Genomic DNA, 27,649 nt, shown 5'->3' on the forward strand with positions numbered 1-27,649 from the left:
GGTGATATTGAGGAGCAGGGCTGCCTACCTTCCTTCTCACCCTCCTGTCCTTGAACTGTTTACGCGAGAGATAACTTTCCGTTACATTTGAGAGACTTGGTCTCTGTCAGAGCATCATAGTCTAAGCTCTAATACTGGCGTTGGTGCACAACCTTGGGATTTTTTGCTGGAACTTGTCAGCTATATCAACAAGCTCAGTGGGCGTGTATATTCTCTCAGCATGAATGATCCCTGAATTGGGGGCTGCTCCACTGGCTGGGGTTACAGTTGCTTTCCTTTGTATTAGGAGTCAGACAACATGGGATGCTCCCTCCGCTTCACTGTCAATCGCCACCACATCCTTTCCATCACTCTCCTCACAGTTCCAGGGATTCCACCTCTTAGCAGCCCAATCAGATTGTGCCACAGTCAAGGCCTTGTCATATGCAGTTGGACCTTAACCCTTGGCATAAGCAGCAGGCTAAGGTCACCCCCCAAATGATTATCCCGCTCTTGCGCCTTGTCTGCCAGCCAGGAAGCTTGCAGAGTGGCAGACACCCGCAAAGCCTCTTCTCTCACCTTTCGACGTCAGGCGGGGCTGGTGGCCAGCGAAGTGCCCACAGGAGAGGCCAGCCCGCTGCGCCCCCTGCGCTTCCCCTTCAGGCCCCAGCGCGCTCTGCGCACTTCCTCCAACCAGCGCCGCGCAGCCCGCGCCTTCGGGGCGCCCCAGCTCACGCGGGGCCCACAGGCGTCCGCGCTACAAGCCCTCCCTCCCCGCCCGGCGCATAGAGGCCTGACGGGCAACTTGGGGGTTCCCCTAAGATGCCTCCTGCCCTAGGCCCATTTGTTCCGTCTCCTGACTCAGCAACTGTTCCACCACCCGGTGAGTTCCAGGCGGAAGGTCGGAACCGCCCTGCCCGGAGGGCAAGGAGAGAAACAAGCGAGAGGCAGTCACGCCAGACTGGTAGGGTGGCAGGTCGAATAAGCAGGGGAACCTACCGAGGCTTGTCCGGGGCCGCCGCAAGGGGAGTGCGTTTCCATCCCCGCCTGCAAGACTGTTGAGTTTATACAGGGTCGCTCACGGGGTGCCAGTCACGTACACAGCGCGGACCATTTCCGTAGCGCTGGACTCTCTCAAGGTTGCGCCCTTGAAGTGGTTCCGGCTACAGGGATAGTGAGCGGAACACACGTTCGTTCCGAGGCCAGGAGAGGGAGGGAAAAGCCTCTCAGTTGCCCCTTCCCCCCGGGGCCAGCTCGCAGGTCAACCAGAGGTCACGTTCCCCCGTTGACCTCTTCCAGCTACTAGACATTTGGTGCTGCCCCACCTGAAACTATGTGGCAATGTTGTTTTGATAAGATCAGAAAGATGGTGACTTCTGTCGTGCCGCAATAAAAATTTGGCAAAACCGTTACCCATGATTCTTGGCAGACAGACCCTTTCCACACTAAGACTATGGCTCTAGGAGACATGTTTGGAAAATGTCAGTGTTGGTGCGGTGCGCTGCGCATGCCGTGTAACAAGGGACTGAAAGGAGAGAATTCAAGCAAGAATTAACCGTGGTACGTTTCACAAGCAGAGAAGGAAAGAAAGTTCTGCTAAGGGGCACCTGGGTGGGTCAGTCAGTTAAGCTTCCAACTCTTGATTTCTGCTCAGGTCAATGTCTCAGGGTTGAGTTCCAAGTCCTAAGAAGGGCTCCATACTGCCAATGTAGAGCCTGCTTGGAATTCTCTCTCTCTCTCTCTCTCTCTCTCTCTTCCTCTCTCTCCTTGCCCCTTACACTCTCTCTCTCAAAATAAATATACAAGAAAAGAGAAAAGAAAAGAAAATTCTGCTAAAGGAAACTCTCAGCCCGTTTGCTGACAGTGCAGAATTTGGGGGTAGGACAGAACTGGAAAAACCAACTGCTCTATTCCCCAAACAAATAAGATGACTCTACACAGCCTTTCTCCAGAAGCTTGGCTTAGGTATTCTCAAATGTGACTCAGTCAGTGAGAAAAGCAGATTGAGGATTGCCTTCTCACCAATGCCTATTGTTTCAAATGGCCTCAAGGTCACAAACAGTAAATTGAGGGGAACACGGATGGTCAAGAGCAGCAACCAACAAACAAATTAGAGTCTATACATCAACAAGACAGGAAGAGAGCTTTGAGCATGGTGGTTCTCAAATGAAACTTACTGGGAGCACTTAACTAAAAGTCTGCCTATAAGAGACAAGTTGGCATTACAAGTAAGCCTCCCTGGAGCAACAAAGCTTTCACAGCTTGCTCTCTTAGAGATCCAGCTAGGAAACCTGGGGACTGTTTTATGGGTCAGTACGTTAACCCCTAAAGCCTTTGCCCCTTGTGGCATCCTTCTTTATCAATGCAATTCCCTTAAAATCTTAGTCAGAAATAAAAAGGCAAATATGGGAACCATAGAAACAATGAGCTACAGAATTTCACCATTGCTATGGATCAGTGATGTCTACGTATTTCCCCATCTTCCATTTTCCGAACAGAAAAAATTGTATTAGGCTATTTTGATCCTACTCTACCATTCTTTATTGGGTGTGGCATAGGAAGTAGAAAAGTGATATTTTTCTAGGTCATGGGGGATCCAGGAGCCACTTCTAAGCCTGTCGGAACATCAACATATCTCTCAGAGATCCTGGACTTTGAGTTGGATGCAGTTTAGTGGATGAGACTTCAGTCTTTGTTACTCGGGGCAAGATGATGTTGTCTCTGTGGGAAGAAGGGTGCACAAGGCAGATTGGGTGGTCATAGCAGTAGATTTGGGTAAGTACTATTCTCCTATTTCTTTTTAACAGTAGAAACTTCCCTTGTGTTTTAGCTAGGCATGGGGTTGCTTGGCTACAGACTATATTTTCCAGCTTAATTTACATCCATTTCCTTTATTCCTATAAATTTAAAGTTTATTTATTGCACTTAAATATAGATTAAGATACCATTCTCAAAGGGCCATCAAAGTAGACTGATTAATATATGAGGCTGTCTATTAGGAATGGTGGAATGAAGAGTTTAAAAATTAGTTTAAAAATTAGTTCAGCCTGAAGAACTCAGGCTGAAATAGTGTCAACAGGCAAAAAAAGACCATTATTTATCTGACAATATTCAACAAGTTCTTTAGATAAGCCTTCATTTAATTTCTCTGTGAAGCAGTCACTTTAGTAATAATTGCATTGGCCTTGATAAATGTAAGAACTGGTCTTTCTGTGTAAACAATAGTCACTTAGAGATCTAAAAATATGTGACTTTCTCAGCATATCTAAACTTTTATTAGACTTGGCTTACTGTGCATGTGTGCATATATGTGTTTATTTATTTTAGGATTATATATGTGTATACACATACACACACACACACATTAGGGTTGTAAATGTTTTTTTGAAAGGCAGCAAAATTTTAGCTTGAAAAGATAAGTTCATATATATAAAATAGTTGATACCTCAATTAAAATAAGCAGTTATTAGAAAAGAAGGAAAGGCTGTTTGAAATAGATTCATGAGAACTGGCCCAACAATTAATATCATATGCTTTGCTCATAATTTTCCTTTTTGGAAAACAATGAATAAACATAATGTCGTGTCACAATTAAGTACAGAAAATCATGAAAGTAACATTTATTGTTGCCACTAAAACAACATTAAGTACTTTGGAGGAAGAACAAAGAAGCTGAGGAGATCCCGACTGCACAGTTCAGATGGTAGTATTGTTCAAAACATCTCCAGTACAAAGACTGGGTGGTCTGAGGCTCATGCCTCTACAATGCTGAAAGAGCTAACCAGTGTTATGTATTCAGTATGAGAGGAGATTAACCGTTTACTTAAAAAAAAAAAAAAAAAAAAAGAACTATATGGACTGTTTTAAAAATGTCTGACATAACAGTTAAGAATTTTAAAAATCATAAGGTTGCAGCTAAATAGAAAGAACAACACTTTTACAAAGACATAATTTTCACAAGGCAAATACATTTTTATCATCTTTTACGTATAATGTGTTCTAATGCTCCATAAATCCAGATGGAATATGGAAGTGTTTGGTGATTCTGATTTTACTAAAGCAATTGTTTCATGAACAAAGAAAATAACTCAGGATTACAAGGATGGTAAACTATTAAGGAGATCTGTGGTTGGAAAATCCATTTTATTAAATATCACATCAGATTTATTCCTTTACAGGACTTCTGGATAGAATATGAAGGACAGCATTTCTAAACTGATTGAGTATTAAATAATTCAAAACTCAAGAGTTGTGATCAAACAGATCTGTAGGCATATGTAAGTACCACTGAGGTGAAAGTGCCAACTACAGCAATTAGACTGAAAATTAATGTCTGGAGGTAATCAATGGAGGAACTGGCCACGGGTCTTCACATCTGCATCATCTTTGTTTATTGCCGTTGCTGGGTATCACAGAAAAACCAACTCATTTTTCAAAGGCAAAGAAGAGATGTTTCCCTCAATTTAGGCATTCCTAAATTAAATTGGAATCTATAGGAAGTGATTCTGTGCTCAGATCTTAGGCTGATTTTTATTAATGTTGCTGGCCAGTAATGAAGATAAATGGTAGGCATATTCCACTTAAGTCGGAAACTACAAATGCAAGGTTGGGACAATTGGGAGTGATTAATTATATTCTCTCTGCAAGGGTTCATGGGGGACTGGGGTTACCTCTTCTTCTGATGGTGTCTCTTTCCCTGACACTAGCAGCACTGATATAGGAATTGGATATTTGACATTCTCTTCAGTATCCAAATGTGACTTAGAGGGATCATAATGAATGTTTCAAGGTGAGCCCATCTTGGACATGTTCCTTACATTCCTTACTGTGTATTATTCCCACTGGTAATTAAAATCCCAACAGTACCCGTTTTGGCAGTCATTAGTAGGATACAAGAACCTTCATTAACTTCTCATAAAGATAATTTTTCTGGATAGCTGAGGGGTTAAAGAGAAAAACCTGTTTTGTTTCAACTTAAGTGGCTAAAAAAAAAATCTTTGCAAAACGTATTAGTCTACTTTACAGCCTTGCTAAATAGGTATTGTAAAGATAATTTAATATTTCTTTTATGATTGATGACTTTACAGTGCCTTGGGGTCAGTATGAATTGTTGTTGAGGTAATAAGCTGTAGTATATTGAACTCTAAATCTGAACTGACCAGATATTGGTTTATTTCATTGTGCTTTGCTTCTTTCTTCCTTACACAGAGTACAGAAAAGAAATTCACCGGTGTTAGGATTCCAGTTAGAGCTTTTTATTATAAATGTGTGTCACATACTGTGTTTCTTAGGACAGGTGTGGCATGTAAAATATTGAAAGTTTTCAATGTTCCTGCCGTACATCCTGAAATGGATGCACCCACGAAGCTGTTACTGAATGTGGGACGCTACTCCCTGCCCCACTCAGTTTATAGGTACCTCTGTGCTTTTGTATCCTCCCAAATTGCCATGATTCCAATCAGTGATGAAATAAGCACAATTGTAATTGAACTGTCAGTATTGCTAATGGTTCCATGGTCAAATTGGCAAGCATGACCGTTGTGCTCTGAATTCTGATCTTTTAATCTTTTAATAAGGAGATAATAATAATGATTTACTGTCAAATTATGCTATCAATATAAAATACCATCCTCTAGAACAGTGGTGTCCCAATCCAAATATGCATATCTATACAAGCTTTCTCACCTTCTTTGGGAAAGACTGTAGAAACATAGCACGTAAGACTGCTCCTAAAGCTTCTTCTTCAATGGTGTAGGAAGCAGCTGTTTCTGTTTTTGTTTTAGGATCTTTTCATTTTGTTCGGACAAAGGAACCACAACTCTAAAAAATTCTTGGGGAACAAATATAGAAACTACATAATGGAATAAGGACTCCTCAAGAATACTATTTATAAGTTTTAAAGGGTTAATTCTCTTTGCACCATTGAAAATCGAAGAATGGAAACACCCATGGGAAATAACAGAATGCTGCGTGGTATTGGTGATGAGAGATATGTGAAGGTTGTTCCAAATGCTTCCATAACTTTTCTAACCTCAAAACCCAAAGTCCTTAGGCTTTCATTTTTGCTAAAATTTCACAACAGCACAACACACTCAAGAGTTAGGGAACTTTTGAAAATATCTCTTTTGAAAGAACAAAGAGGGGTACCTGGGCGACTGGCTCAGTGGATTAAGAGTCCAACTCTTGACCTTGGCTCAGGTCATGATCTCACAATTCATGATATCAAGCCCCGCTTTGGGCTCTGCCCTAACATCGCAGTGCCTGTTTGGGATTCTCTTTCTCTCCCTCTCTCTCTGCCCTTCCCCTGTGTATTCTCTCTCTCTCTCTCTCTCTCTCTCTCTCTCTCTCTCAAAATAAATAAATAACTTAAAAAAAAAGAACAAGGAAATTCCTCCTTTGTTATATCAAGGAATAAGATGTGGGAAAGGAAGTAAGGGAATAATGGATAAAAATCATTTGTGGAGCATCTACTCTGTGAAGGACATTTTGATATGAACTTCCTGTATGTAACTGAATCCTCTTTTTAATCATGTGAATAATGTAATGTTAGCCCTTTATATATGTAGAAATTTATATACAAAGAAATTGAGATTTAATGGTATTAAGTAATCTGTTCAAGGTAATAATTTTTTAAATAGAAACAATAATTATCAATAGTTACTATTTATGGAAAGCCTCCTATATGTCTTTGTGCTTTACATACATTATATAATTTCATTTCCACCAGAACCAAATGGGGTAAATATCCCTCACTTTTTACAGAAGCAGACTGAGGTTCAGAGAGTTCTAAGTAACTCCCAATATCAAAGTAAAAGACAACTGCAATTAAAATTCAGATTTGACTGAGCCTAAAGCCTTTTTCATTTCCACTATACCAAACTTAAGTGGGAGAGATCTACATACCCTGGTTCCTGTAAGTATTAAGTCTTACAGATCCAATTCAGGTTGGTGCTAAATGGGAAGTTTTGCCCATCAATAAAAAAATGGGATTTTCAGAATATGTAATGCACAACTTTAGGGCATTAAAAGGGATATCAAAGGGTGCCTGGGTGGCTCAGTCAGTTAAGCATCTGACTTCTGTTCAGGTCATGATCTCACCGTCCGTGAGTTCAAGCCCTGCATTGGACTCTGTGCTGACCCCTCAGAGCCTGGAGCCTGCTTTGGATTCTGTGTCTCCCTCGCTTCCTGCCCCTCCCCCTCTTGTGCTCTCACTCGCTCTCTCTCCCTCTCTCAAAAGAATAAACATTAAAAAAAGTCTAAAGAGGGATATCAAGATGCATACAGCACAGTCTTTGCCTTGTAATAATTTATGATCTGTAAAATACCCAGAAAAAAGACTAGCCTAGCAGGTTTATGAACTATACCAAATGGCTTCTAATAATAGCAAACATTTATTGAACACTTATTTGGTGCCAGACATTTGTTCTTAGATTTACCTGTATTAGCTAATTTATTCTATAAGCAAGATAGGTAGGTTGTATCATTATCCCACACCTCTCCTCCCCCATTTTAGATAAGAGAAAACTGAGACACTTCTCTAGCACTTAAGCTATGGAGATATTCTGAGGTTCAAATGGTCAATTTCCCTTAGGGGCATTAGTGGAAGATTTAGGGAAGTGGGAGAGGAGGTAGGCAGAGCTTTCCAGAGGCTTCAGAACAGATAAAAAATACAACAATAAAAATTTTATCAATTTCAATAGCTTTTTAAGCCCTTCAGTAATAGTGGGAATTTCCATAATGGAAAAATTCAGGTATCCTTATATAATAGTGGACAGTAACAAGAAAAAAAGAAGTTTAAATTTAAACTTCTAGTTTATCATTTAAAATCATTTAAAATCCTACATATCTATATGTAAAAAGCATAGGCCAAAAAATCAATTTTTTAAATATGAAATTTATTGTCAAATTAGTTTCTATACAACACTGAGTGCTCATCCCAACAGGTACCCTCCTCAATAGCCATCACCCACCCACCCTTCCCTCTCACCATCAGTTTGTACCCATCAACCCTCAGTTTGTTCTCAGTTTTTAAGAGTCTCTTATGTTTTGGCTCCCTCAAAAAATCCATTTTTATTTAAATTTTAAAGGAATTATGGAAAGAACCCTTAGTAAAAAGACTGAACTCTTGGTTAATAGGAGAAAAAAGAGATGGGAGGAAAAGAATATAGGTGACTTGAAATCATAATAAAATATCCAGGGGAAAATTTGGATAAGAAGCAGAAGTTTCATTGTTAGAACCTTCTTATTTTACTGAGGGTCTCTGGATAACAGAGACAATAATAGGTAAAACTCTTAAACTCACCCCAGCTCTAAGCAGAGTGTCTTTTTTTCCCAACCCTGTGCAGAAGATGGCATGGGGTGGAGCTGAGCATGAATCAGAATTACTCTGCTTTGCCTAATTTTACTGAGTTTAATTGGAGAGTTAAGTAGCACATATCATCTAATCTAAGAAACTGTCTATTGAATACATAACATTAGCCTAAATGCCACTAAGAAAGAAAAACTAAACTATCATAATCAAAGTATGCCAGATACTTCCTTATCATCAATTATAAGGCCATCCTGATTTCAAAAATGTTAGAATGTAAACAAATGAGCATATTCTAATCAATGAAATAGTATACAAGCCAATTTTCAACCAGATCTTAACCTCAGTCAGTCTGCAAATCTATCCTGGATTAATGAAAACCTCACTATACCTATGACCAGGCATAATTAAGGCTAGAAAAGTGTAATCAATAATCTACTTGAAAAGAATAATATAACTAGAAAGAAATAGCAAACGGTTGTAAAGAGCATGGATTTTGTAATTAAACATGCTTGGCTTTTAACTCTGGCCCCATACTGTATATATAAGATGAAAAAAATAATCATTTAATCTTCAAATGTCTAATCTATAAGATGAGAGTAATAGTTGCTGGGTCATCAAGGTTCTTGTGAGGATTGAATAAATTCATTTACGTATAGTACTTACCACAATTTCTGGCACAGTGAATGATTCACTCAACAGACCCTCAGTAAAATAAGTGAGGATTTACAGGCTATTAAATCACGCCATCAGATGAGTTGTCAATATTAATATTAAAGGCACAAGGTTCTCTCTAATCCTATGAGTAAATTCATCGTCCCTTCCTTCCTCACTGATATCACCATATATTTCTCTAGTGATTGTGTGCCAAGGTATGGCACCAATGTAAATAAACATTGAACAAAACAATGAGTAACTTCCAAGCTGACTAATTTCTAGATATGCTGGTGAAATAAAAAATGCATTGATTATATCACAAATGCAAAAGTGAAGTATAAAATATTACAATTGATTTAATGAGTCCAAGATTTATGGATAATATTTGGTGTCACTATTGGTGGCCACAAATTTTAGTATATTAGTTTTTCTGAAGAATAATCTGTTGTAAGATGGGTTTTGTTTGCTTGTTTTGATTTGTTCACGTCTCTTACAGTTATAATGATCTTTAGACTCAGATTTTGTTTCTCCCTAAGGGTATAACAGATTAAACTTTCTTATAATGTGGCTGATTACATTTCCCTACATTAAATTCATTCCAATCTCTGTTGTACTGGACTGTAACTTAGAAATGCTCTAGTAGACTTGATTTTTTTTTCCTTTTTTTATCAGTAATAGGTGCTGTCATAATGACTTGTAGCCAATATGAATAAGAAAAGTTTCGGAAAATCAGACCAACAAAATTCTGGGATGTCAAAAAACATTTAACAGGCAAATTTCCCTCTCAAAGAAAATGCTTTTATGAAAACAAGGAGGGTAATTTCTTGGAGAAACCAGCTTTGAAAAACAAGACACTTGAAATTTTTTAAAAAGTGTCTTATTTTCAATTATATCATTGAAGCAAGTTTCACTTATTATATTTCATATCATTAAAATGAGTAGCTACCTGGAAACTTCAATATATGTTTAAGTTTTTAGTACTCTTTGGATAAATTCACATTGCCATGGTTAGAAACCATAAAAGTAATTTTGTTTATAGCAAGCCAAGTCAATGCTAGACCTAATGGCTATTTCTGGTAGCTGTTTAAAATAGATAATTAATTAAAACCAACTTAATCCAAGCCAAATGAAGTAGATTATGTGTATTGATATGAAGTACAGTTAAGTAAATGTTCCATGTAGCCACATCCACAGCCTTTGTAGGAAGTGTGGTGAATCAAAATTAAAGCAACTACCATCAGGGGCACCTGGGTGGCTCAGTAGGTTAAGAATCTGACTCTTGATTTCAGCTCAGGGGGTGATCTCATGGTTCCTGAGATGGAGCCCTGCATCAGGCTCTGCACTGACAGTGGGAACCTGCTGGGGATCCTCTCTCTCTCTCTCTCTCTCTCTCTTTCCCCCTCTGTCTGTATACCCCTGCCCCCACTTCAAAATAAATAAGTAAACATTTTTAAAAATTATAATAAAGAACTACCATCAGATAAAAATCACCTAATGCTCTATTGCTTAGAATTTTTGTCATAATTATTAAACATTCAACATATATAAATAAAACTGGTATAAAATATAGATTAAACTCTGATTCTTGGATCCAATATGACATGTCGATGAAATTGGTGCTTTTGAAAGGATCAAAGAAACAATATAAAACCACAGAGAAATCATTTCAGTTCAAGCCTTGCTGGGCCAAACTAGAGTGTTTATGAGCCCCATGCCCCCAGGCACATAAAGAAATGAAGATCAACTATCAGGACCTCTTATTTATTTTTTTAGTGCATTTTTTTTTTAATTTGAGAGAAAGAGTGAGAGAGAAATCTTAAACAGACTCCACACTCAGTGCAGAGCCCAACATGGGGCTTCATCCCATGATCAAGAGTCAGATGCTCAACTGACTGAGCCACCCAAGCATCCCAACTATCCGGACCTCTTAATCAGGAGATAACCTAAAAATAAATAAATAAATAAATAAATAAATAAATAAATAAATGTAACCTGAGTTTCTGAAAGATGATTCTCCAGGACTTTGCAGAAATCTAGGGTAAAGTTCTGTACTTTATGTTTTTTATTTTTATTTTTTGAGGTTTTATTTATTTTTGAGAGACTAAGTGTGAATGGGGGAGGGGCAGAAAGACAGGGAGACAGAATCCAAAGCAGGCTCCAGGCTCTGAGCTGTCAGTACAATGCCCGACATGGGGCTCAAACTCAAGAGCTGTGAGATCATGATCTGAGCCAAACTCGGCTGCTCAACCAACTGAGCCACCGAGGCACTCTGTTCTTTACTTTATTTTTTAAAAATGTCCCTATGATTGGGAATTATCCAGCAATGCGATTGCTTTTCTCCTCCCCCAGTTAGTAGCTATGACTGGGAGTACTGCTTAGAATGGCCCTCAAACTAGTCTTCCAACAGACTAGTTTAAATTATTCCAATAGAAAAATGCATATCTTATGCAACCATCATAGTCTCAAAGGATGGCAGACATGTGGTCTAAGATTATCCAATTGGGTATTTTCTTTGGTGGACATGAATGAGGAAACTATGTAGCCCTAAATTGGTGCTAAGTAGCCTTTTCATTCATGCCAATTCATTGCAGAGGGCAGATCCAAAGTGTTAGAGAGATGCAAGACCTTTTCTAAATTCTCCTCTATCTTTGAACATTTTAGTCGCATGGTACAATAAAGCCCATTTAGTATTTAAGCCAATTTGTTATAACGTAAAGCATCCTAACTGAAGCAGAGGGATGGGCTTTTCTGTTCATCCAGTACCTAGCTAAAGTCAGTAAGCATGCTTTCTATTTTCCAAGATCAAAGGTAAGAATTACAGACCCAGAACATGCTGTACCCTGAGAGCAGGACACCCTCTGATTTATCATCCCACTGAAAATTTGGACATATTGAGCTACCAATTTGTGTCCTTCCAGCTTCTGCTGCCTAAGCAATCTGCTTTAAGTTATCACATGAAGTTGTTACAATGAAGGAAATTTCCTTCCTATCCAAGCAGATCTCAATATATTCTCTTAAAACAGCCAGAATGTCAATTTGAAAGTCAGGTTCCTCACCACCTTCTCACACTGCTCTCCCGCACCAATGAAAACCTTTGTGCCAAAATGTGAGCATTCCAGAAAATAACTGAGAATGGATAGGTTAATTCTTTTGCAGCCAAACTCCTGAGAATAAATAGAACATCTGAGACTTGTACTTTCAGTTACCCTCTGCATTTTAAGGGGATCTAAGCTTAATCGTTTTCCAAGTAAGAAAGAATGTAGCCAGGGGCACCTGGATGGCTCAGTCGGTTAAGTGTCTTGACTTCGGCTCAGGTTATGATCTCATGGTTTGAGTTCCAGCCCTGCATCCAGCTCTGTGCTGACAGTTCGGAGCCTGGGGCCTACTTCAGATTCTGTGTCTCCCTCTCTGTCCCTCCCTGGTTCATGCTCTGTCTGTCTGTCTGTCTGTCTCTAAAATAAATAAATATTTAAAAAAATTTTTAAAAAGTAGCCAGGAAGAGAAAAGAGAAGAAGCACATAGACGTCTCCCTCCCTTTGGCATCACCAAGATGGCTGATGCAGTCACCAACATTGGAATTCCAAACCAGTGAACATGAGCTTCCTTCTATCCCTCCAACCACAGTCTCCAGGACAGACTGGGAAACTGTAAGAATCTTCTAATAGTCCCCAATAGAGCCACTGATCCCATAAACACAGCCAACAAGGAGAAGTGTGTGCCTTTATTTTCTTGAACAAAGTATACATGGATACATAAACAGCCTCTCCATCCCTTAGTTCTCCATGTATTTGAAAACCATCAAGAGAAAGGTACCCCTCTGTGCTAGTGCACAGAAATAGAATGTTAAATTGAAATTTTCCTGTGGTGCCAGAATTAGCAAATATGAAAATCTCAATTGAGGTGTCAGATGAAGATACACATTTCCAGTAAACATTTAAAATAAATATTTAAAACTTTTAATATAAATCAAACTCAATCACAGAAAGGGCATAAAAGGAGAGAGTTGTTCAGGTGCCCTGAGTCCCATTTCTCCCCAGAAAGAGGTTGAGGGAGCATCAGCTCTTCATCGGCTATTTTTTTTTTTCAACGTTTATTTATTTTTGGGACAGAGAGAGACAGAGCATGAACGGGCGAGGGGCAGAGAGAGAGGGAGACACAGAATCGGAAACAGGCTCCAGGCTCTGAGCCATCAGCCCAGAGCCCGACGCGGGGCTCGAACTCACGGACCGCGAGATCGTGACCTGGCTGAAGTCGGACGCTTAACCGACTGCGCCACCCAGGCGCCCCATCATCGGCTGTTATTAAAAGAGGCTTCAAAAAGATTACTGGTAAGAAAAAAAACCAAAATACAAATTAAAAACAAAATCACTGGGAAATCTTGGTATATGTTCACTTTCATTGAGAGACACCATTGCCCCCCTGACTTTTGACTTCACACAAAAGCTTCTTTCACAATGTTAAAGGACAGTTTGCTGCTGCATTGAGCAAAGGGTACATATTTGCCTTGAGCAAAAAGTAGTTCATATGCACAGATGAGAGCTGAGGGTAGCTTATACTCAGTCCATCTAAGAGATGAGCAGTCCTTGACAGAGAGGAGCTGAACCAGATCCCTACCAACAGCACAAAGGGAAGTGGTGAGCCAGAGGAGGGAGGATTGTGTGTGAATTTCCAGCAACCCCTTGATCAAAACCCAGACCGATCAGAAATCAAAGTTAACACTCTAGAAGAGGAGGATCTTGGAAAGAAAGAAAATCCTGGCCGCGTCCTCCTCCACCAATAGCTTTCCAGTTGTAACAGGGCCTAGCTGAGGGAAGGGGGAAATTTTGAGTTTGGGAGTTTTGAATTTTATGTGAGATAGGACTTTCTAATTTCAGACTTTAGTAATTAAGAAGGACTCTTGGGTATTTTATAGTTCATAAGAAAAATTTTGCAGAATTCTCTACTGGTCTTAATCTTCTACCAGAAGTTCTATAAATAGTATGAATCTTGCTTACCTCCCCAAACATGTTGAGGCTGGAGCAGCAGAAGTAGAACTAATGTTTCTGGTACACGTATTGTGTCCTGCGTGCTCTGATAGATGCCCCTGCTTATGTTACCCTGTGCCGCTCTTGGGGCATCCCTAGACAGGGTAGACCTCTGGACTTTTTTTTTTCTTTTTCCTAAGAGTGATTACAAAATTTATAGAAATAACCAAGTTTTCATTTGGAGGACTAGGGGCTTAAAAACTTTTCTCATTGAACATAGTTGAAAGGGAAGATGGACGTCCAGTATAAAGGTGTTTAATAATTTTTAAACATTATTGAGGATTTTAAAATATATTCATATAAGATCCTTGAGAAGGAGGAACAGCTTTCTGACAAGAACATCTCAGCACTACCAAGAGATCAAGAAATAATGGAAGGAAAGCCCCTTGGGAGCAAAAGGTTGTCCTTTATCTGATGGGGTAAAAGCTGCCTATTTTGGAGCAGCGGCAATATTCTAATAGCTGGCGGTAGAATTCAGGTTTGGGCAAGACACGAAAGACAGTGAGACTTTAAACAGACCTTGTGGAAAGAGAAGATTTGTTGAATACATGAACAATATCCCATATATAATAACTAAGCTTTTGAAATTTGTTGTAATCAAACTGTTTCCTCATATTCATATAATTGGATTTAGATAACAATGAAACCTCACAAATATATAAAGTACCACATGCTTGTTTACTACTATAAAAGTCTGGTATTGTTATCAATACACATTGTAAGACTATAGTCTTGTTACTTCCAAAGGGCTCAAAGAAAAGTAATTATTTCAAGGTATTTCTGTGAAGTAGGTAAGAGAGCTCATTATTATGAAAATAAATAAGGATTTCAACAGATTTGAAATGATTTTCCCAACTTCACACAATGAATTGACTCATGGCAGCTAAAATTAACTGCCTCTTTCTTGATTTCTAGCTCAGTGCTTAAGAACATTAGTAAGCCTGTTTACCATTTTTTGGTACAATCTTTAAAATGTACAGTCTGTATTCATTTTCAGTAATTCAACAAGTATTTATTTGGTACTTATTCTATCCAAGCGCTGTGTTAGAAGATGTCATGGAGATTTAAAGGTTATAAACTATCAAACACCTATAAATATTAAGGATGCTGGTAATTGTGAGAAATCTCATTAAGTGATTTAATTTTTTTACTAGTACATTATTTCAATATTATGTTTTCTAAGGATGGAAGAAGGGAATATGGACCTATAAAAGATTTTGTTGATTCATTTTCAGGTTCTACTCAGCCAACATACACTCTATCTCAGTGATTATGAACAACAAAAATGTTTTATTTTGGATGCTAAACGTTTATTCTGCTTTCATCCAAATATTTAATTCTTTATTTATTTGACTATATTTTTTTAAGATAGAACTGAACTTTGCAAAAATTTTAGTTGCTTTGCATTGCTCTTGCTTTTTGTTATTTTTTATACATTAATTTATTTTTATGTCACTACAATTGACCAAGAAGTGGTTCTTTCTGTGTTTTCTTTTCTAATCACAAAATAGCATTACCAGAAATCAACCTAGAATGGATTCATGTAGTCACTGATGCCTCTTTCTCTGTGTTAGTTGAACCATGAACTTTTTTTTTTTAATTTTTTTATTTATTTTTGAGACAGAGAGAGACAGAGCATGAACAGGGGAGGGTCAGAGAGAGAGGGAGACACAGAATCGGAAGCAGGCTCCAGGCTCTGAGCCATCAGCCCAGAGCCCGACGCGGGGCTCGAACTTTTTAATCAACATCCACTGTGTAGCATATGGGTAAAGATGTAAAGATACCTTTAGTTGTCCCTTTTTTACAAAATCATTAAAAAACCAAACTCATAGACTATGTCAGAAAGGCTTATTATGCTGTCTGTGCTGTTTGTACAAACCAACATGGTTTCTCCACACTTAACCTCCCCTATTTTCAGTGGCTGAAAGCCTGACCATTGCTTTTCTCTGAATCCCTTGGATTCTAGATTATATTTTGCCAATGAGAGGCATTCATGCAGGATTTGAAAGGTGCAAGAGAGAAAGCACAATTCATATAATTGTTCCTACATCAAGATGGGTAGAAACATGGTCTTCAGCAGATTTGAGCTTCTGCAGTGACCTCCAGGTGTTTCCTAGTGAATCAGCTACTTTAGTATTACATTTGTATAATTACTAGTAATTTTTTGTCTCTTGAAACTCCCTGCCACTCTGTAAGGTAGTGGTGAATCTGAGAGTTAACAGAGCTCTCCCATGACCTTTGCTTTTCCAGGCGTTCTAGCAATTAGGAAAACTTCTAATGCCCTCTACTAAATCCTCTCCTGTCTGAAATATTTCAAGTAGCTGCTCTTGTCCAGTAGGAGTCTCTGAGAAAATATTTGGTACTGAAGTGGTCCTAAAAAATAGACTTTGAAAATGAGAAGGATCTGGGATAGTTTGTGCCTAATTAAATTTGAACTTAACATAACCTCAATGTCATGGTCCATGGCATTCAAAGACTTTTAAATAATCATTAACTTATCACTATTGTTGTCTGAAATGAAGTGGCTATTAAAGGCAAGGATTTGGGATACAAAGAGGCTGTATAATAAAACAATGGGTTGTAAGTGATGACTATAGGGCCTATAGGGTAGCCTATCTGCTTCTGATGTATCACTTCTTTCTACAAAAAGAAATTGAAAAGCTCAGGATTTTCCTTTTTTATTTTTTTTATTTTTTTTTTTTTAATTTTTTATATAGAGAGAACGTGAGTAGGGGAGAAGGGCAGGGGGAAAGAGAGAGAAAATCTTAAGCAGGCTCCACACTCAGCGTGGAGCCCAACACAGGGCTTGATCCCACAACCCTGGGATCATGACTGAGTCAAAATCAAGAGTCAGATGGTCAACCACCTCAGCCTCCCAGGTGCCTCAAAAAGCTCGGGATTTTTAATTTTCAGTTCATAGCATAATCAGAAAACAAAAGAGGTTCCTAAAATTTCTCCTATTTTTATAGCCAAATATATGGCTGATATATTTGAAAACTGAACTCAAAGTCATGATGCATATTTCAGAATTATAAAGCACATTGAATTCACAGCTTTGCTTGGTATCTTATATGAAAGTTAGGGTACTTATTGAAAAAAAGCGGGGATTTGAGGTAGATTCTGACAGATTTGAGACTTCACATTCTACTGTGCCTTCTTAAAAGTGGAAGAAACCCTTTCTCCCCTGTCTGAAGAAAGCGTGAGGACTATACTTGAGAAAAATGACCTTGCTTGGGATTGCTAACTCTGCACAAGATATGTCTCATCAACTTGCACTGCTTCCAGACTCATAACTACACTCAGATCACAGAAGAATGGGTATGAAGTCTTACTTCAGAGAAGATAGTTTACCCATCAAAAACATTGGAAGATGTTGCTAATTTATATTGATGAAAACCTGGGGCGAAATGGTATGAATGGATCCTGAGGGTCCTAGAACAGGGAGACAGAAACAAATTGTTGGAATAAGTCATATTTATCACCATGATTGCACTTTCCTGGAATTTGTGGATTAAATATGTTTGCTGTTCGAGTATGCAATTGTGGCTCACCAGATTACTTGGTCAATAGACTAAAATTTGAACTCCATAGTGGTCGAAGCTAGATAAGATTCAAATGAAAGAATTTCTAGGATATAATGTAGATGAAGGTATACAAAGAAAGACAGAATGTTAGTACTGATTTATCAAGTGTGACCTGCCATTCATCTCCTCATTGTGTTACCTAGATGGGCTCCAAGGACATTCCTTTATCAAAGCACTAAGAAACACCCCATAATGCCATGCATGATTATAACAAGTAACTTAATTGAAACAGGCTTCCTAAGTTCAGTGGGGGATAATGAGATAACTGTCTCCTTACAGAGGCCAAGTGGCTGTTCTTAAGCTTGAAGACCAGAGACAAGTGGACATGATTCCCCAAATGGGCAGCAGGTTAAAATCAGAATGAGTTCAGCCACAAGAAACATTGGTGGAGGTGAGTAGACCATAGTGTCCACTGGACTGAAACAGAACTGCTTCTTACTACTTACTTGATTTTTATAATTTAAACATTTTAGGTATCATTTTCAGATTTGGGGAGCAATAGAGCTATGGCCTCTCACCCAGTTTTCATACTCAGAGGCCTTGGGATGAAGAGTATACCAGGTTCTTTTGAAGAAGTACCCTGTGTATGTATAAAATAATAAACTTGAGCCTTCCTAGAGATTCCTCAAAGGGACCTATAGTTACCAACCAGAGTGATTTTACATTATATAAAATGAGGTAATAGCCTCACTTTTTTTTAATGTTTATTTTTGTGACAGAGAGAGAGAAAGAGAAAGAGCACGAGTGCGGTAAGGGCAGGAAGCAAGGGGGAGACACAAAATCTGAAGCAAGCTCCAGGCTACAAGCTGTCAGCAAAGAGCCCGATAAGGGGCTCAAACCCATGAACTGTGAGATCATGACCTGAGCAGAGGTCAGATGCTTAACCAACTGAGCCACCCAGGTGTACCTCCTTACTTTTTGAATGCATAGTAGGCAAAAATAAAGTCTGCCAATGCCAGAATACCCACATTGGTTCTTTTGACTTGTGGGATATTGGGAAGGGATGATTATTAGTCCCTGACACTATCTTCTGTCTTCCAAATTGTAAAGTAAATTGAAAGAGGGCACAGACTCATGCCACCAAAACAGTACCAGAGTTAGGCAGACATAGGATTCCTATCATATCTACATTTAACTGAATTGATGGCCACAGAGAAGGACAGTAGATTATTATAAACATATTCAAGAAGTTACTCCAATTGCAGCTGTTTCTCCAAACGTGATCTCTTTTTTGGCATAAATGAACACCTCCTGAGATCTGCTGTTTAGCTATTGATCAGGCAAATGCTTTTTCAATATGTTATTAAAGAAAAAAACACAGCAAAGAGATTTGGTTTCTCTTAGTAGGGCAGCAGTATATACTGTCTGCCTTTCTGTCATAATCAAATCCCCAGGACCTGATCATTTACCTATCACATAGGGTGTTTTGTTGATCCACTACATCGATAGTGGTGGCTTGCATTGTCCATGATGGAAAAATGGTCTGTGTAAACTTCTCTTAACTTGTCATGAATCCTGTCCAAAAGACTTGTCTCTTGTGTTTGAGCAAACAGTGTCCTGGGACTTTTGGTTATGAAAAGGCACTAAAATAAGAGAAAGTAAGCTACATGATTTGTTGTAACTTTTAAAAAATCAATTTTTCTTTTCTTCTTTTGGTATCTCCAGAGAGAAGAGTTTTAGAAAAATTCTGGGACTTGAGGAAAAGAGATGACAGAGAAAGACCTCCATAGAGAATGAGAGCATCAGTCAACCACAAAGCACAAGGCACAGAGGCTGTCCTCAAAAGAACGATGGAGTCCATGAAGGGAATCCCTGTGGCTTCAAAAGGGTGATATCTGACACTGGTATGCAAGAGTTAGGTGTTACCGCTCCCTGCTAGCACCGTCATCCATTAACTTCCTACATTTGAGAAAATCCCCATACTTTGTAAAAATGTACAACAGTACACCAAAATATGGGTATTTTTAGTGCTGCACCCATCCCCTGGCACGTAGTAGTTAAGAAAAAAGAAAAGGGATAAATGACTGGATTAGTGGAGCTTTGGGGAATGTCTACATGACATTTGGACTGTGCCTTGGATAAAGTATGAGGAGGGAAGGCTGTTAGATATGTAGATAAAACAACTATAGGTTAAAAAAAACAGAGAGCAAAAAAGATTCAGAGTTCAGAGTAGGCAGTGTATCCAGCACCATGTATTTAGGCATACGTACCCTGTGCCATTTGAGGAATCCTTAGAAATACTGGGGAAGGAACGACACTGAATTTCCATTGGTGGGTTGGGATGGAAGCTTGTGTAACTGTATGAGAGTATCAAAGGAAAGGTTGGCTTCCAGAGGCTGAAAGACTTGGGGATGTTAGGCAACATGTAATAGATTCATTTCAGCTAAGCCTCATAAATGTGCACTCAGCTTCACAAGAGTTATAAATTACTGACCTAGCTCTTGTCTGCAAAGGGAAAATGCAAAACGGAAGGTGCACAGTCCGATTTGAGGTCAAACCAGTGTGCAACTGAACAGAGAAGCCCTACCAGCTGCCTATGTATAAATGCCATCTGACAGCCTTTTACATTTTATGTTGGACCCTTGAAAGAAGAGGATCCCACTCCACTGGAGACTGAACATTGTTATTTGCCATGGGTGCACAAGGACCCGGAGCAAGTCATGAATGGGGCACTAAGTCTGTTCGTGCAGGGGCCCAGATGGAGAACTATGTCTGTGGGAGCAGTGTTCCCAGGCACACAGATGTTCTGCCTTCTCGTAGCTCTCAGAAGGGCTGTCCACTCAGACATAGCCCCTATTTTCTCTGTTCTCCGAGGAGGCCCAGGGGATGAGTAGCAGAATGGTGGTACCAGGGCTATGGAAACATCCTACTCCCATGTCAGTTAAAAAGCAAAGTGTTGTATGACAAAGCTTCACTGTAGCAAAGGACCAAAACATCTTTTCTGGATGTTTCCTCTCCAAGAGTTCTAAGTTTGTTTTTGTATCTCGGTACACAGTTTGTGCTAAGCACTAGCAGACTGGGCTCAAATTTTCACGGTAACAAAACTGAGGTGTACAAATAGTAAATTACTTTATTTCTCCATAACTGAACTGAATTTGGCCCCCGAGCCAAATTTCTGCTGATAGTGGTGAATTTTATGTGGAAATCGAGGCTCACTCTCTCAAATCGGTGATTACTTAGTACTTTCAGTTATAAATTCATGCTCTTTTTGGTAACTTCTCAGACTATCTCAATGTGTCCCCTTGTCTTTCACATCTCTCTCCAAGGGCCATCTATATTCTGAGTGTGTGTGTGGCGGGGGAGGAGGGTATACCACCTTAAGTTTGGAAGAAAGACATTTAATCTAGAATAGTGCTTTTCAAAGTGAGGTCCTCAACCCACAATATCTGTGCCACCCAGGAACTTGTTAGAAATGTCAATATTTGGACCCCACTCCACATAGACCTACTGAATCAGAAACTCTGGATGAGCGGTCCAGGAATCTGGGTTCCAACAGGGAGTCCAGCTGCTTCCGATGTTCCCTCACCATTGAAAGCTTTGGTCCATAGTGATCAGCATCCACCCACCTTGATTTCTGATGAGAGGTATGATCATGGCTGGCCTTTGGTTTTGTGGCACCCCGCTCATTGCATGCATGACTGAAAATGCCCTTCTCTGCTCATGGCCAAATATGTGCTCACTCTGCTTCCTCCTTAGCTTGACCGGGTGCCAGACTTGCCCGTCTCAGAGCTTGCAACACTCTTACATGCTGTTCTGTAGCCATTTCTACTTTCCAACTTGTGTTCCATGCTCCATATAGAGTTTATCTCAAGAGTTGAGGTCTCCCTACTGTATCTGGAATCTGTGAGATGCATCTCTTTCCTGGATTCCCCCAAACATCAGTGGAGTTTTGATCATCTGTACTCATCAGGGATTGACCTGAGGAGAGGGCAGGATGGAAGCCCTGATTCTCAACCTCCTGAGCCTTAATTTATTCTGCTATTCGTTTCTTTACCTTTCCTCTCCTCCTCCAAGGTCAGGAAGTTGTCTTTTAGTTTGTTTTGTTTTTTTGCGTGTGCTTCCGGTGGAAAGGAAAAAAAAAATCCTGGCTAGACACATAGACTTCTAAACCTACCCTTTTTGATAAGACCCATGCTGTTTATACAAATCTCTTTTTTCTCTCTCTAATAATGTCCACTTTTATTATTGAAAAACTTAACCTGCAATTCTACTGGCCCATAAAAAGTTTCAAAACCTTAGCATTGACTGGTTTTTTGCATCTTTGTTGCAATAATCCTCATTTTCTTTTAGACAATGATACCCCTAACTGAATAGAGGGAGATGAAGTATAAGGATGTGTAGAAAAGCAAACCCATTAATTAAAATTTTAAGATATTATCATACCACACCTGAATTAGAAACACTGAAAGTTTCTAAGTATACTACCTGATTCTAGTCACTTCACACTGAAATCCTTCTATTAACTAATTCTCCTAAAACACTCCTTTTAACATATTGTTTTCCTCCTTGGGTTCTTTCAATAGGTACCTTTTAGCAGAAGTTATAGACAAATATTGATGCTAGAATTCATTTTCCATGCACATGTACAATATTTGAAAATGAATGAATGAATTCCAAACCATGACTGACCTGGTCTTTACTCTTGTACTAAACAGTATTTCTAACATATCACTTACTCCCACAATACTAAGCCTAATTTACATCATGAAGAGATTTCATATGAAAAATGTAGTCCCCCTTGGTGGGCTCAGCCTCACTCCTGACTCCAGGACCTAGCATCAATCTTCAACTTTGGTAAGGAAAATTTAAGCAACGTCAGACCAAAACTCCAGACTCAGAATCAAGTCACTCCAATGGCCCATCAGGCCCTGTTACAATAAGGTTTCTGCTTTATTCTCAAGAATCAGTCTTTATCATAATCCCCAGTCATTATATGTTTGGCTTTCTTTCTATTGAAATTCAGCAATGGCAGTAACATTAAGTATTCAATGATACTGTTATAACTCCTTGGGGTTTTTCCTTTTTTTTAATGTTTATTCATTTTTGAGAGACAGAGCGTAAGCAAGGGATGGGCAGAGAGAGAGGGGGACAGAGGGTGTGAAACAGGCCCTGCCCTGACAGCAGCGAGCCCCAATGCGGGGCTCGAACTCATGAACCAAACCGCAAGATCATCACCCAAGCTGAAGTCAGACATTCAACCGACTGAACCACACAGGTGCCCCTGGGATTGTTCATTTTATTGGTGCTATTAAAGTATTTCCAATGACATTTGCAAAATCAGGTTTTCCTCCCTTCACTATAGCACTGGTGCTCTGATGTGACCCAAAATGGATTTCATTTGCTAGGATTTCACAGGGCTAGAAGACTGAGCCCTCTTTAGTAATTTATTCCAACACTATGTATTCAATAAAATGGTTGTATCTAAATTTAGAATAATCATAATTTATATACTTGTATAGTGTAATATTTGGCTTAAAGGGTTTTTTTTCATTAAATGTAATACATAAAGGTTACAATGCAGTTTCTACATTACATTTCTAGTCTTCTGTATTTCATGTTTCGCTGCTATATGAGATTCAAGGGGAGCTATCATAGCTCTTTAAAAATTCCTCATAACAGACAGAGTCAAACTTTCTACAATTCCGGCTGTTCTGTTTGATGACAAAATCATTCCCAACTGTTGTCCCAAGTATTATAGAGTGTTTCATTGTAATGATGTGTCCTCTTCTGTTCTATATCACCACTTCTCAATGCACTTCTGTAGGGGGATTGTGGCAATACAGTAGTGCTTCGTGATTACTTTGTGGTTCTCTGTGACTCCTTTGAAACCCTCTTTTTCTCACTCACTCTCCCTCCTGGCAGCCTTTCAGGTTGGAGAAAGATCCACTTGTTCAAAATTACCCATATAGCCATGCGTTGAATTAGTTATAGAGAAAGGATCTCTGTTAAAATCGAATGACTCCATGATAGCCACATTCTGGTCTCCCGGAGAGCTGCATGAAAAACTAAAGACATAGATTAGCTAACATTCTCTTATAAATATAACGTATGAAATGCACATTCAAATGTGTGTACCTAATATACTTCTACTATGATCGTGCTAATTCTTACAAAGTTGTTTTAAAAATCTGAAATATATTATGGTATCTAAAATAATTATAAATAACTCAGATTTTATGTCACAGAGTACCATTTTGAAAATACATATATTTTAGAATATTTGTATTCAGCGCATTTTGAAAAGAATCAAGGCCATTTTTTAAAAGTATGTAAAATAGTATACCTATAGAGAAGCTAAAGTGAGTCCATTTTTAACCTACAATGATTTTTACAGCCAAATAATAGGGCTTTGAATAAAAGAACTACCATAATTAATTCGGTTGTCAATGAAAGCAATTTTTCCAGGGCATCTATTCGTACTTTGAAATATTTATAAATACTCTAGACTTTTGTCATTACTATGGCTCTTTAGAAAATAATACCTATTTGCACCTGAATCTTTCTTTAATCCTTCATTAAGGAAACTATTAAAATTATTTATCAGATGTATTATAAGAAAATAGCATCATGTAACTAATATTGTGACAAGAACTTTTGGAGACGTTGGTGCTTTTTATTTGCAAAATCAAAACCACAGTTACAACTGTTCTTATGTCAACAAAATCTATTTCATTGTCTGTCTTAAACTGTTATCTGAACTGAGAGCAGCCTTCTGACCAAAAAGGTCTTGACGTTAATTTAGTATTTCGGCTCTGACAAAAATTTACTAAAGCTAAAGAATTTACTTAAATTTAAAAGTCGCCATCAACACATTCAGTAGATTCACCAGGTATAGGAAAAAAATTTTAATGATGAAAATTATAAATTACACTCTTACACACAGGTCTATTTACCAAATCATAAATTAAGAAGTTGATTTTTTAAAGCTTCTCTATAACGTAGACAAATATATCTTCCCTTACTTATTTTTTTACGTAATTAGCTTTAAAAAGAAGTCAAGATGAAATATTCATAGCAGTAAAACTGAAATATGAAAGCACTAGAGTATACTTTAAAGAGATTATGGTATTTTGTATTAAAATGTTTCTAGTCTTTAAGTCTTCAATGAAACGGAAAAGACACTAAGCCTTGCTGAGATAAAGTCTTCTTCATACCCTGCTGTTGAGAAAGAGCTCCACTTTTCTTCACCCCATGCTGCTTGGGATGTAATTGCTTAGGAAGGAGAGACTAAAGAGGGAGAGTGTGCAGAGGGGATAGTAAGGGTTCATGCTCCTGGTGCTTGCACTTTCTGAAATACCAACAACACCGGCCCGGCCATACCGCACATACCTGGTGAAGGTGGCCTGGGTCGCACCCAAGAGCAGCTGAAGCCAGGTTATAGGAGAGCATCCAAAGAGGGAATAGAAGAGGATGCTAATGTGGCAATTACATGAGCTTCTAACTGGGAAATTAGCAAGCAATTCAGTCTTCAAAAATAAATCTATGTGAACCAACTAAAAGAGCAGTTTTGTTAAGTGAATGTAAGAACATTTCCTTTCGCTCCAAATGTTTGGCATCATGTGAAAAAAGCTGTTGATCCAAGGTCTAGTTTTATTTTTAGAACAGAAAAGAGAATGTAGTTTGGGTACAGTGTGTCTGAAAGAGAGAAAAGAGCCTGGCTAAAAGATTTGACCCCAAACTTTTTCCTTTCTTATAATGCGTATGTACAGCATGCGAAACAATGGTGGAAATAATTAAGCTGGTGATAATTTTTCCATCTTTATACTCTTAAAAGGCACATCAAATTTTTTGATCATGCTGGAGTTAAAAAAATTATTATTTTCTAGCTAAATTTAAGGGTCATCAATCCCCATTTAATCTATAAAGGACACTCTTATTATCACGAGGCCTTCTTTACTGCAAAGAGATATTATGAAAAAAGACTGCATGGGGAGATGAATTTTATTCCCTATAGACCCCTAACAGTTTTGCTATACTGATTTCTACCACTTTATGAAGTGTATGTCCTCCGGGCAACTTAGCTATGCAGCTGAATTTCCCAGATGCCAGACTGCAGGCTAGCACCCTTTGCAGCAAATTTTTACTAATTCACAGAATGTTTATTTCTGGGAAGGGATTCAATTTTCATCACCTGATGCAAACTTGTGGCTCTCTGCTCGTGGGCCGAGAAATCTGGTGGTCAAGCAATAAGATCCAGAGTTCAGCCACTCAGGCTCAGGTCCCTGCTCCTACTGGGTACCACTCCCTCCTTACCTCCTCCACCTCCTCCTCCTACTCCTGTCTCTCCTAGGATTTTCAGGTGCCTCATTGAACATGAGTGGTGTAGTATCTGTGCTTTAAGTTTATCCAACCTTGATTACAGGCTTATTCTGAACTAGACACTGCCCAAGACAGGAAAGTCTCAAGGTAAGTAAGAAACTAGCCCTTGCCCTGAAGAGTTTATGGTAAACTGGAGCTCATCCAACACTAACAGACAAGGGAGAACTATCCACAGGGAAGGACCGCATAGCACTAGCCACCAAGGTTTCAATCATAAATTCCTGGAGGGGGTGTCCTTGAGCTGGTCTTGAAAGATGAGGACAAATTGGTCCCTTGATGAAAAGTGGAAAGGGCTTTCAGGCCCAGATTATAGTATAAATGAAGATCTCAAAGGTTACAGTACTGTTATGTGTCCCCCCAAATTCATATGTTGAATCATTAATTCTCAACATGACCGTATTTGGACATAAGACTTACAGAAATAATTAAGGTTAAATGAAGTTATAAGGGTAGGGTCCTAATCCAACAGGATTGTTGGCCTTATAAAATGAAGATTGATGGGGCGCCTGGGTGGCGCAGTCGGTTAAGCGTCCGACTTCAGCCAGGTCACGATCTCGCGGTCCCTGAGTTCGAGCCCCGCGTCAGGCTCTGGGCTGATGGCTCAGAGCCTGGAGCCTGTTTCCGATTCTGTGTCTCCCTCTCTCTCTGCCCCTCGCCCGTTCATGCTCTGTCTCTCTCTGTCCCAAAAATAAATAAAAACTTTGAAAAAAAAAATTTTTTAAATGAAGATTGACCTCTCTCTCTCTTTCTCTCTCTCTCCTCTGTCTTTCTCTCCCGAAGCACACACACTGAGGAAAGGACATGTGAGCACACAGCAAGAAGACCATTTGCAAGCCAGGAAGAGGGCTCTCACAAGATCCCAATCATGCTGGCGCTCTGATCTCTTCCAACCTCTTGAACGGTGAGAAAATAAATCTCTATTGTATCGCCACCGAGTCTATGGTGCTATGGTAGTGAACACAGATGAAGACAGGTGCTCCCATGCATTTGGGCTACTTTAAAAAGGAAATTTATTAGACTGTGAAGCTTGAGGCCAGTAATGGGTGAGATGATACTGGAGATGTAAGGACATTAGAAAGAGGAGAAAAGAAGGGGAGAGGAAATAGAAACAGACATCACTCCCCATAGAATCTTTGGATCAGGAGGAAAGGGATCATTTCTAGGGCTCCTGGCAGCACATTATGAATTTTGGCATCCATAGAAGGGAACCCTTAGCATCCCCCACTTCCTTATCATTCTGCATGGTGCATGCAGAAGGGTCAACTTCATTCCATTGAGCTGGTTTCCCAGACCCACTGGAATTCTGATTCACTTCCACCTTGGCTCCATAACACAAAGAAACTGGAGAATTTAGGAATACTTCTCTTGGCCTTCAACCCGTGACCATAGTGTTCCAACAGCTGTTGCAAAATGTGATGGCAGAGAATGAAGCTAATACTGAAAACTCAAAATAATTGGCATTATTAGGATAATAAAAATGCAGCAGCTTAAAAACTCTAATCTCCTGGTAAGAAGACTATGTATAAATATAACACTGGCAAAGTTTACATAGTGATATGAATTATGGGATGGAGAAAGAAATAAATAAAAGAAGCCCAATTAATAAACAAGGTCCTCTGTGTTACTATTTTGATTAATGAAAAATAGTTATGAATATATCTTAATAATGATGAAATATCCACTAACAGAATTAAACACAGGAAGTCTGCTTTCTAAAGCATTGGAAAGATAAAAATAAACAAAATAGCCTATAGAACAGAAGCCAAATGGTAAAAAAA

General features: G+C 39.0%; 1 long non-coding RNA gene across 1 annotated transcript; it reads left to right on the forward strand.

Moving 5' to 3' along the window:
* Positions 1 to 730: 730 nt before the first annotated feature.
* On the forward strand, positions 731 to 26,699 carry LOC121033049 (uncharacterized). The gene is made up of 4 exons (XR_005791665.1): positions 731 to 862; positions 17,832 to 17,943; positions 19,218 to 19,396; positions 26,652 to 26,699. It is a non-coding gene; the product is annotated as an uncharacterized LOC121033049 (long non-coding RNA).
* The last annotated feature ends 950 nt before the right edge of the window (positions 26,700 to 27,649 follow it).

The sequence above is a fragment of the Herpailurus yagouaroundi genome, unplaced genomic scaffold (assembly GCF_014898765.1).
Source record: "Herpailurus yagouaroundi ecotype Mexico unplaced genomic scaffold, PumYag 142, whole genome shotgun sequence".
NCBI lineage: Eukaryota > Metazoa > Chordata > Mammalia > Carnivora > Felidae > Herpailurus > Herpailurus yagouaroundi.